The following is a 12,302-nucleotide window of genomic DNA, read 5'->3' on the forward strand; positions in this document are numbered from 1 at the left end:
CTTATTATCCTCCCCCACCACCTCCTTTACGTTCTCCTTCCATTCCCTTCTATTATTTCTTCGTTTCTTACTGCCTCACCTTCCCCATCTCTCTACTCCGTTCCTCTTTTCCATTTCTTCTTCCCTTCTCCACCCGATCCCCGCGGTTTCCTCCCTCATCCCTTCAGCTACCCAATAGCTTTTCACCTCCTCATGACCTTTCTCTAGACACCCATCCTCCTACTCCTCCCCCTTCCCCTCCTTCTACCCTTCTACCCTTACCCTCTCCCTCTCCCTCTCCCTATTCCTATCCCTCTCCCTCTCCCTCTACCGTCTCTTATTCCCTTAACTCCCCCCCTCTGCGTATCCCTTTTCCCCCTTTCGCTGCCCCTTTCCCTTTCTTCTCCCTTCCTCCTCCCTCCCCCCTCCCCCCTCCCTCCCTCCCTCCCTCCCTCCCTCCTCCTTCCTCCCCCCTCCCTCCTCCTTCCTCCTTCCTCCCCCCTTCCTCTTCCCCTTCTCCTTCCCCCCCCTTTCCCCTTCCCCCTTCCCCCTTCTACCTTCCCTCCCTCTATGCCCGCATCCCCTCCCCCCCTTTAAGCCCAGTCGGGCGCCCACACCAATGCTGAATCACCAGCGTCGGGAAATGCCTGCATCAGTATGTTCTGGCCGCCCCGAAGGCTTATAATTCGTGTCGTGGTAGTTTTCATTGATGGCATTTTTGTCGAGTTTTATTTTAGCTTTCGTTTTATTATTTTTATTTGTTTTGTTTTTTCCTTCTACGTTTGGTTGTATACTGTTTTATATTTAGAAAGGCAGAATTTGGGTGTGTATGTGTTTGCTTTATTTGTTCTAGAAAAATCCATTTTCTTGTTTTTATGCTCCTGGATGGTTTTTGCAGTGCGTCCAGATCGATATCGTCTGTTTTTGTTATAATTATTATTATATTTTATTGTTTGTTTTTTTTTAATATTTTTGGAATGAAACGTGAAATGCCGCAGACGCAGAGACACGAATATTCATTTTGTATTTTTATCAATTAAGATTCGTGCAGTGGAACCTGATTTTTAGTAAATCCCCGACCGAAATCCCCTGACACCCAAAACAGGCTACATAAAGAACAAAATATGTGTATATTTTTTATCAGAAAATTAAGGAATGGAGGGAAATTGTTAGAGGAAAATGAGGGTGTAAACGTTTGCCTGTTTGCATGTGTGTGGAGGGACATGCAAACAAACAGCTGCATTTCTGAACAGGCCAGTGTTCCAGTATTCAATATATATGTATATATTTATCTATTTATTTACTTGTTTATTTATATACACATATACAAAGGTGTAGCGTATATCAAGCAGTAGATAAGGCTGATGGAAGTGCTACTAGGTAATCTCGGCAGGAATTTTTAATGCCAGATATTGACTGCAGAGTCATTGATTATACGCAGTCGTGATATCCACGGTTTTGGGGAACTCGGGTCAGGGACACAGGTGCGGCTCATAGCGAACTTCCCTCTCTCCCTCCTATTCACTCTCCCTCCCACTCACATCCCTCCTACACCCACTCCTCCCTCCCACTCACATCCCTCCTACACCCACTCCTCCCCCTTCCCACTCACCACTCCCCCTCCCTCACAACCCTCACCACATCCCTCCTCCCTCACACTCCTTCACACACACCCTTCCTCACACCTTCTCACACACATCCCTCACTCCCACTCCCACGTATCCCTTATACTAATATCGCTCCCTCCCATTTACACCATTCCTTCCCTCTAATACCCCTCCCTCCCATACACACCTCTATTGCACTCACACCCCTCACCACACCCTCCAGCTCCCTCACACCCTCCTCCCTCACACCCCACACCGCCCTCACACCCCTCCCTTCCATTCCCTCTCCTTCCTCCACATTCACACCCTCCACCTCACAAACACTCCCCTTCCATTCACCCTTTCTCCTCCCACTCCTGCCTCCCACTCACATCTCTTACTTCCACTCAACTCATTCCAGCGTACGCTGTATCCTTTTCAGTTCCTCGAATCTCCCCCACCCCCACCCCGCATTTTAATCTTCCTAATTACTCCCCCCTCCCTGCCCCCTCTTTAATTTCATCACGATTTTCCAGCCTCCCCCCACCGCATGCAACTTTAGGGGCCTCCCTTCCCCTTTTCATTCTTATCTCTCCTCCTCCCTTACATACACTCTCCCCCCCCACATACTCATAGTAGACCCCCTTCCCCCTCTCTTTCTCCCCCAAAACAGTCACTGGATTTTTTTTTATGCGTATGTGTAAGAATGTCTACGAGAGAGGTGTGGCCTTGATATCTTGTTAGGTATCTCTGTTACTTCGGGTTACTCAAAGCCTCTCTCTCTCTCTCTCTCTCTCTCTCTCTCTCTCTCTCTCTCTCTCTCTCTCTCTCTCTCTCTCTCTCTCTCTTTTCTTTTTCTTTCTGCCCTCCAGTTCCCTCTCCCCTCCACTTCCCTCCCCCTCTACTTCCCTTTCTCCCTCCTCCCTTCCTTCCTCAAGGATATGCATAAGATTTTTAAAAAATATTCTGTGTATTTTCTGATCAGCTGTGATGGACGACCGTGAACCTAAGTCTCCGAGTATCGATTACCTCTAGAAAGACAGATATGATATAACTTTCCCATAAAAGTCCTCACTGGCCATTGGTTATGGTGATGCTGATGCTGCACTATCGCACACTGTGAATTGACAGGGCGAATGGTGACTTTTTAAAAGATTTGTAGATTTGTTGCGATTTTTTCTGAGGCCTTGAGAAGTGCATCGTCATGGTGAAATTTTATTTAAATGATTTTTGCCATGAAATCTTTATTGTTATATTTATTATAAGTTAACCTTATTGTTTTGTTTTATAAGCAATTACTTGTCTTATTTTTTCGTGTTGATGCGACCGGAAGATTCTTAACAGATTGAGGCTTACTGGCTAGCTCGTTTACCTGGCTACCTGGCTGGCTGGATCGCTCACTCGCTTACCCGCTACCTGCCTGGTATTGTAAATGTAAGCTGATGAAAGCTTTCACCGCGGTCTCTATTAAAACCATTTTGTGTCGGTATTTCCTGGCGAGTTTTAAAAAATGCTTGCTGTGTTTTTTTTTCTGAAAATATCCGCATTATTTTATTATTTAAATTTTGGAAAGGCGAACTGCAGCGTGCTCTGCTTTGGGTGTTATTGTTATTATTACAACCACTGTTTCTGTTTCCTCTATTATTGCTATGCATTTTTATAATTATTCCTGTTTCCATTATTTTTGTTATTGTTATAGTTGTTTTCATATACATGCTAATCCGTAGTTGTTTTTAGGGAACACCCGTTAGTCACCAGAGCAGGAAAGGAATGTGACATACCTTCTACTTCGTTTTGATTTAATCCTTCCTTTCTTTCCTTCCTTTCTCCAGCGTTTTTTCTTCCCTTTCAATTGCTTTCTTTCCCTTTCTTCCTCTTTATTCTAAGTCATTTTGCCCCAATGCCTAGGATCCTATCCATATTTAAGAAGGGGAAAATATGATGATATGGACATTTCAGTCCGTGTTGATTTAAAATGCCTCGGATGTTTATTGTGACTGACTTGAGGTAAAAGCATCGTGAGCTCGAGGGTTTATGGTGAAAGGGGCGAAGGGGTTGGCACGAAGCCCTTCCGGATATTGATAGGTGACGGCAGAGACTCCATACTTTTCTCCTCCTCCTTGCCTGTCTTGCCTCCCCCTTCTCCTTCCTTGTCTCGTCTCCACCTCCTCCCCCTCCTCTTCCCTTCCCTTCTCTTCTCTTTTCTTCTTCCTTCTCTTCTCTTCTCTTCTCTTCTCTTCTCTTCTCTTCTCTTCTCTTCTCTTCTCTTCTCTTCTCTTCTCTTCTCTTCTCTTCTCTTCTCTTCTCTCCTCTCCTCTCCTCTTCTCTTCCCCATCCTTACACCCCTCACCCTCACCCGTCCTCTCCTCTCGCCCACACCGGCGTCTCAATCGACAGCAATCGCAGCTACTTGACCTTATTTCTTGCCGGCTTTTAACCACGCATTAGTTTGTCAGATAGCCCTTTAGGAAAGTCCATCCCTTGCCACATGCCCTACTCGCAGTTGGACAGGGGCTGAGGGGGTGGGGGTGGATGTGGGGCACTTGCTGGGGTCTATTTTCACGTGGTCTATTTGTGTCAGACTTGACGATATTACTATGTATTTTGGTTATGTATTTTCTGCTCCTACCCGGATTCTGTGCTTGCCAGTCTGGGTGATTTTTCTTTTCGTTATTTTTGAAGGGTTTGTTGAAATCGATGTGTGGTTGAGGAGACTTGGGAGGGGGTCATGAGGGACATGCAGTTGTGGGGGAGTTTGTATAGACACGGAGATTATTGGGAAATGTTTACTTCCCCCGGTAACAAGGGCGTGGCGAACCTAAACGGAAGGATTGTACGCAAGTGTATCAAATGCTTCTTATCAGTTTATTTTTGCGTCTACTTATTCACTGCTTTTTCGAGTACAAGGTCATTAATCATCGATCGAAGCGCCTTTGCCACGAGCAGTATTAAAAATTATTAAATGGAATAGGCAGATCACTCATCACCTTACTTCCCTTCTGTTCCCGAGGATCAACTTTAGGAGATCCGATCCTGGTTAATGTTTGTAAACGAAGCCTCTTGAGTTTGAGGCCAGATGTAAGCAGTGGCAGAGGTGTGCAAGAGGGAGACAGAGGGAGAAGGCAGGGAGAAGGTGTTAGTAAAAAGGAATAGGAAAAGAGGCGAGGAGGGAAGGATAATGGGGTTGGCATGGGGTTGAAGCAAGAGATCGGTAGGCGAAGTGAGAGAGAATTGTAATCATTGGAAAAGAAGAGAACGGAGGTATGATTGAAGGGAGTTGTGAGTGATAGTTGTTAATTAAAGGCTAATGGATGACAATAAATATTTATTGACTTTGACTTCTACACTATCGGCCGCACGTAGTGGTTGGTACTTGATTTTTAAGTATTATTACCGGCACATACGCGATAGACCAAATGTCGGATCAGATCATGACACCTTTAAGAAAGAGCAAAGTTTTTTTTTCGTAATATCACTTGACACCGCGTATTACCTGCGGCGGAAGTACCGGAAGGGGTTAGGATGAGGTTACGCGGAGGCGAGGGAACCTGATGGTTTCCTCGCACTCGCATCGCGCGCACACACCACACGCACACGTCATGCACATGCTCACGCTCATGCACACGCTCACGCTCACATTTCCCCCCTCCACTTCCTCCCTCCCACGCCTCTTTCGTATCACCTCTAACCCTTGATATATTTTAATGTTGTGGGGATTACTCGCCATACACACGAGAGACGTGAGTGTCCGCATGTACATCCCTTAGATGTCTTAGAGTTATTCTACCCCGATCCCAGGAGACCTTGGATGCATCCCTCTCTCCGTTATTATCAGAGGCAGCATTTTAGAAGCGACGAGGAAATGCGATTCTATGAAAAAGCTGAGCCGCCGAGGTGCGTCTAGGCCGTCAGAGAGCCTCGCCCTGCATGTGTGGCAGGTGGTGATGCCATCAACTACGTGTAGTGGTGATGTCAGTGACAGCGAGTCCGCGTTGTGGTGATGTCATGACGCGATGTTGGTGGTGACTGTGTCTAGACTTGGGCTTGTGGTGTCCGGTGGTGTGATTTTATCCTGGGTTCAGGATTATGATCTAGCGCGATTATTGGAGGTGTTCCAAACCGTGGATGTTGACTCGACTGCATGGCTGTGACAGGTGATACGACCCGGGGCAATGGAATTCTGGGTTTGCGTGGATGCTGTGATTGCATCATTCGTAGAATTCTCTCAATGTGGAAATAGATCGAGTGTTGAGCCAAGGTGAAGGTGATGCTGTACAGACGTGGGGAAAGTACGGTCGCGGCTTTATCGGTCTTCAAGTTAGTGGGGTGATCTTGCACTCAACAGCAAAAGATGTAGGTTTTGCAGAAGTTGCATGTGGCGGCACAAGGCGTCGGCGTGCCACCCAACACCCCTCTTATTGCAGGTGGCAGCGGCAGCGGCAGCGGGCCCACCTTTGCTGTCTTAGGTTAACTGTATATTTAGCCGTTACCTCACCTGGCCGACTCGGGAGCTTGGGTTGAGTGAGGGGTAACCTTGACCAGCGCGCCGCGGGAAGGATCGCCATACCCCCTTTTTCATTTCCCTCTTTACCCTGTTTTCTTTTCCTCCACTCCTCTCCCCCCACCCATATATATCCCCCCTCTTCCTCCCTTGCTATTTCTTTCCTCTTCCTCGTTCTCCATATATATCCGTCTTTCCTCCGCCTTTCCCGCTCCCCTCCTCCTCCTCTCTCCATTTTCCTTATTCCTCTCAAATCTCTTCCCTTTCCCATCCCCCTTACCCTTATTATTCCCCTTTCATTTTCCCCTATTCTTCCCCCTTTATTTCCTTCCCCTTCCTCTCATAATTTTATCATTTTCCCATTATTCCTCTCTTACTCTTGTCTTCTCCCCTAATCTCACGCTTACCCTTTTCACTCTTCCTTCCCTCTTTCACCCCTTCCTCCTCGCACTCTTTACCGTTTCCACTTCATCTCCATCTCTAACGCAGCGGTGTGCATTACCCCTTTGAGCAGCATGACACCCCTGAGGATTGCCACCTGCAGGGTGTAAGGTACTATATCTGGCCGGACTTGCTGTGTGGAAAGAGCGAAAGGGGGTGAGAGGAGTAAAAAGAGTGGGAGAGGGAGATGGAGGAAGAGGAGATGGAGAGGGAAGAGAGAGAGTGAGTTGCAGGAGAGAAAGAGAATGAGAATTAACACTTGTAACCGTGTGTGGAGGTCTCCTGCCGGCACACTCACCCACTCTCCCGTACCGGTCCGACGAGCCTGAGCCTCCTCCCACTCCCCCACTCTCTACCTCTCATCTCTCCCCCCCTCCTACTTCTCACTCCTACCCCTGCTCCTTCTACCCCCTCCCTCCCTCGCCTCTTCCCCTTCCCCCTCCCGGCTAGTTTGTGTACCGGTACCTCCAGTGTAACGTGGGACGTGGCTGTGGCAACACCGCTCGCTGGTGTTTGGGTTACCTCGTGCTTGCGGCGTGATTGGTGTGTGCTCGCTCTCGTATCTGTTTGTGCTTGAGAGCGATTGTGCTTCCTGTGTGGCGGGGGAGACAGCGAGGAAGGAGGCGAGAGAGGAGTCATTCAACTGGATTCACAGTATTGCAGCAGCCTGGTAACACAAGGGTTACCTACTTACGTCGCCCCCCACCCTGTACCCCCACCCCTCCACCAACACTCCAGTCAAGGTACAGGTCTCTTGGGACGAGTTGTGTTTTTACAACTTCATGAGAAACCGGTTAGAACATGTTATCTGTAGCTAGAAGGGATATCATTTTTAACGTAGGCTCTGTCCTATTGGTGTCTCTGGGGCGTGTGTGCGAGGGAGACTCGGCTCGCTAGGCAGAGAGCGCCTGCTTGCTTTTGCTTTTAAATGTGATGGAAACAAGGCGCAAACAAACTCCGGGCTAAGATATCGGATATGTTACAGTGTGTGATTGAGTTACGACGTCTTTGTTGACGGACGGGTTAGGGGACCATGTACTCTCTTTCTCTTCTCTTCCCTTCTCTCCTCTTCTCTCCTCTCTTTTCTCTGCTCTTCATCTCCCGCTGTGTCTCTCGCTTCCTATCTCTTAAGGTAAGATTGCTAAAATGTGTCTTTGAAGTCAAGTGAGCGAGGGGGCGGTGGGACCATGCACCGACTGTGCGTGGGCAGGTGTTCGAATCCAGCAGGGAAGTAAGCGTGGTCTCCTCACGGTCACCGCAAGTTCAGCGATCGCTTTGCCTGCTTGCCTGCCCGCTCGCTTGCTCTCTTCTGCTGCGATTTGACGTCTTTCCTGCAGGATGATCTCTTCCGTGGCCTCATAAACCTTTGGAGCATCCCTTGTCCCTTATATCAGCAATGCGGAGGGATTAACATTGAAATAAATTGGATTAGTCACTCCCATTTCCGTCTCTCCTTTCCGTTTGTCGTCCATATGTCGTGCATGTACTGGCGGGTGGCAGTGACTACCGGCCGTGGAGAACTGACGACAGAAACGTGATCATCATGAGAGATTGATCATCGCTGCCAACCACTGGGTTGGAGCTGCCGGAGACCAGGCGAACCGCATTAGAAAGGAGAACCAGATCTAAGGTGAACAAAATGACAAGGGAGAAAGATCTAAGGTGAACCATGTGAGTGAGAAACAAAGGACAGGTGTACCACAGCAGAAGGAAGAACCAGATAGCATGTGAATCACATAATACGAGAGAACGAATGAATCGCATTGCGAGGGAGAACCGGAAGCAGATGAAGCAAATCACAGTACAGATCGTAGGTGCATCCCATCTCGAGGGGGGGAGTACCTCGTCGAACAGTATCACAAGAGGTAACCAGATCTGAGGTGAACCAATTCACAAAGGAGAACCAGTTGAGAATTACACCTTCCACAAACCAAATCCCTAGGGAGAACCAGATCCAAAGGCGAGCCAGGTTATGAGGGAGACTAGGTGAACCAATTCGTCAAGGAAACTCCAAAGGCCAGGCGAACCCCAGGGAATCTCTGGGAAATGGAATCGAATCACAAATAGAACCGGACCTCACACTATCGATAAGAAGAGAGTCCGGGTTCAGCTGCGATAGGTACTGAACACTCGAGGCAACAAAGCTGGAGAGAGACTGAAAAAAGAGGAAAATACCAAGATACTCGGAAAGTACGTCCTGAAGGGGGAGGGCAGGTATTGAGGGAGATGAATATAAAGAAGGGAGATGGATGATAGGAGAGAGGAGAGGAGAGGAGATGGACGAAGAGAGAAGAAAGGAGAGGAGATGAACGGAAAGAGGAGAGGAGCGCAATTAGAACTACAGGGAGAGGGAGGGGGGGGGGGAATTTTCCGATACGAAAAAACTGGTCTGGACAATGTGCGTCCGAGAGCGAATTAACCGTTATGTGCAGCATGGAGGTCTATTGAAATTTGGTTATGTTTTCTTTTCCGTTGAGGAGGAAATCGGCGATAATGGCATTGGGAAATGTATTTGTGAAATCTGGCAGCGGACGACGGCGTGAGAAATTAATGTAAGGAACAAGGAAAATACTTGTATTTGCTGCAGGGTTTCCTTGATCTTTGCAAGGAAACAAACAAGAGCGGAGCGTCTCAGGGAAAGTGGAAGAACAAGTTGGAGGAGAAAGGTTGGGTAGGGAGTAGGGGATGAGGGGGAGGGGGTGCTCCCTCAAGTACCCCCGAAGCTAACGTGAGCTAAGCTGGTCAGTAGGTCTACCTTTTGGTGACCGCTTTTTTTTTCTTTTTTTCTTTTTCCATTTTCCTAGGCGTAAAAGTGAGGAGTTCTAAAAAAAAAAAGTTTTTTTTTCTCGCTGATTTCCCCTCATCTGCCTCCCCTATCTCCCTTTCTACTCTCCGTTTCTACTCTTCCTCTGTCTCCCTCTTCTTTCCTCTCCTCCCTCTAACTCTCCCTCCTCTTATCTCCTCTCCCTGTATCCCTACCTTTCGCCCCCCCTCCCCCTTTCCCACACTCTTTCCGTGTATGTGCGTGCGTGTGTGTAATTTTTGAGATCTGGACGTGCACGTGTTTATAGCATGTATGTGGCTGGGTCATTATGGGCGTGTTGATGGGGGTGGATTGTGTGCGTGCGTGCGTGTGGTAGCTCCGTATGGGCGTGCAGGAGGAATAGATGGGTGTCGAGCGGGCGCCGTGGTTGCGGCAATGTCCCGCTGCGGAGGAGAGGATGCAGGCTAGTGCTTTTTGTTACCTTTTTTAGTCATTGAAGTCTGATGCTTTTTGTTGTTCGTTTCCTTGCATAACGCATGGGAGTCTACGAAGACAGATGGAATTAACAGGCGGCGCTGCAAAAAGTGTTTCTTTATAGTGCTGGTGATTATTCTGTATCTAATGAAATCTGGTCGAGAAACGGAGAGAGAGAGAGAGAGAGAGAGAGAGAAGAGAGAGAGAGAGAGAGAGAGAGAGAGAGAGAGAGAGAGAGAGGGGAAGAAGAGAGAGGAGAGAGAGGAGAGGGAAAGGGGAAGGGGATGGCGTTGTAGAGATAATGTGTAAGGAGTTTCAGTGTTGCAATCGACCTTGGCTGTTTCAACACAAGGTCCGTGGAGCACGCTGCATCACATTAGCTGCGAACCAGAGCGACGTCTCGAGTGTTAGTGTTCGGCCGAAGTCCTTTCGATAGTTTCCTCTCCCATGACAGGAGCAGAAAGGTGAGGCCAGTTCCAATGACGAGGCACAACGCAGGAGACAAGCGCGGCGTTGAGACGTGGATAAAGGTACTTATTCCCTTTGTGTGTCTGAGGGTGCGTGCGGGTACAAGCCGTGGGTATTGTTAGTCATCCTGCGTTTCCCGACTCGTGTCTGACTCGAACGCTCCCCAGGATGGGTGACGGCCTCACATATTCGCAAACTCAGGGCCGGGACTTCTTGTTCAGCGTGGTGGGCATCGCGTGGTCTATGCGCCGGGCAGCCGTGGTAGAGTCACTCCTCGTTTCGACTCTTCGACCACCTCGCGGATCTCGTGACGGCTCCAACCACTCATCGGTGACTCCGTTCATGCAGCTCCACTTCTCCCCGTCCCCACACTCCCCCCCCCCTCAGCCCCTCCCTCCTCTCTCTCCACTCCCTCCTCCACTCCCCCCCCTCTCTCTCTCTCTCTCTCTCTCTCTCTCTCTCTCTCTCTCTCTCTCTCTCTCTCTCTCTCTCTCTCTCTCTCTCTCGCTGCGCTGTTTTTGTATCTTCCTCTCTCTTTCATCCACTCCCCTCCCTCTTGCTCTGATAAGACCGGACGTGCCTCTCGTGTGGCGCTGCGGTACAGGAAACACTGCACTAGCCTTGGAGGATTAGATCTCGAGAGGAGAGGAGAGAGAGGTGGAAGAAGAGGACAAAAATGCTAATAAAAGCTGGAATCTATCTCGGGGCAAAGTGAATCCGTCATAATCATTTAAGAAAGAGAGGAGGAAGGCTTGGTAAAGCTCTAAAGTGTGGTAGGTTTATGAGGGGAATGGTCAGAGGAGGGATTTTCCCAGGTGTCTCTCACTCTAATGGTCCACCGGCCAACCGCAATCCAGGTGGGAGAAGTTTGGTCGCATGAGAAAAATGCTAGATGTTAAAAGAAAGGTCAAATACACGTCAGGGATGGAAAGGATGAAAAATAAAGAAGAGAGGAAAAAAAGATTGCGTATTAATCATTTTAAAGAAAGAGAAAGAACAGGGGAAGGAAGGTTGGGAAAGGGAAAAGTCCAGTGCGAGCTAGCGAGCTGGGTAGGACTGCGGCGGTGCGGGAGCCGCTCACATTCCACAAGGGATGGATCGGATTCTCGATTCTTTCGTAGCGGAAAGTGTCGCAATCTTGTTCAATGCGCTTCTCGTTACTCCTTTTTAAACAGATTTTCCTCTAGCATAGTAATGGCCCCAATTGAGTTCAAGGGGAGGGTCCAAGGGCTAAGGACTAAGGGCCAAGGGCCAAAGACCAGGGGCAGAGGCAGCAGAGAAAGAGGAAAAGGTGGGATCGGCATCGTCTCATTTATAAGATGACAGTTAGGCGATCAGGTACACCGGTGGTTGTGCGTTGAGAAGTGGAGGAACTTGCCTGCACCGGCACAGGTGGGGGACGTTTGGACACTGCGATTTTATGTGTGTGTGTGTGTGTGTGTGTGTGTGTGTGTGTGTGTGTGTGTGTGTGTGTGTGTGTGTGTGCGCGTGCGAGTGAGTTAGTCTCTGTCTGTCTGTCTGTCTGTCTCTGTCTGTCTGACTGTTTCTCACTGCCTGCCTGTTTATGTGTCTATGTTTTCATGTCTGTCTGTTTACCTCTCCGTCTCTCCGTGTTTCTTCCTTTCCGATTTTATAATTGCTTGTCTTTATAACGGTGCGTATTCTGTTTGTATGTGTGCGCGCCTGAGTGTTTTACCCCCTGACCAGGTGTGCTGTGCGTAGAAATTGGTAAGTGATGCCACTGAAATGTGCCTCAAGTTTGGTTTTAATTTTATACCTGGTTTGATTTTGAATGTATTCGGATGTAATTCTGCAAGTCATATTATTTTCTTGAATAGCAAATGGGGTATTAATAATGGTGTTATGGTGACGCAATATAATGGATCGCACAGTATCTTGACAGAAAACACGCGCATATAAACAAATAGACACGCAAACACCCACGCAACCATCAGATACTACTCTACACACACACACGCGAACACCAACACACAATCACATATAAATAGCAATGGTATAATAGAAATATAAGACACGTAGGCATCGTCCCCGGATGTGTCACTTCCGGTGTAAGTGGAGGAGTCATAGC

At 48.3% G+C, this 12,302-nt stretch overlaps 1 protein-coding gene across 2 annotated transcripts in view; it reads left to right on the forward strand.

The window, feature by feature from the left end:
- The first annotated feature begins 6,976 nt into the window (after positions 1–6,976).
- The window catches only part of LOC119583600 (moesin/ezrin/radixin homolog 1-like), a 74,851-nt gene continuing 69,525 nt past the window's right edge, over positions 6,977–12,302 (forward strand). Inside the window, exon 1 of one of the 2 annotated variants that reach the window (XM_037932219.1) lies at positions 6,977–7,250. The gene's annotated coding sequence lies outside the window, so the exon portion shown is untranslated. The remainder of the gene's footprint in view (positions 7,251–12,302) is intronic. The other variant, XM_037932235.1, reaches the window with a different exon arrangement.

This window comes from Penaeus monodon, chromosome 2 (assembly GCF_015228065.2).
Source record: "Penaeus monodon isolate SGIC_2016 chromosome 2, NSTDA_Pmon_1, whole genome shotgun sequence".
Taxonomy (NCBI): domain Eukaryota; kingdom Metazoa; phylum Arthropoda; class Malacostraca; order Decapoda; family Penaeidae; genus Penaeus; species Penaeus monodon.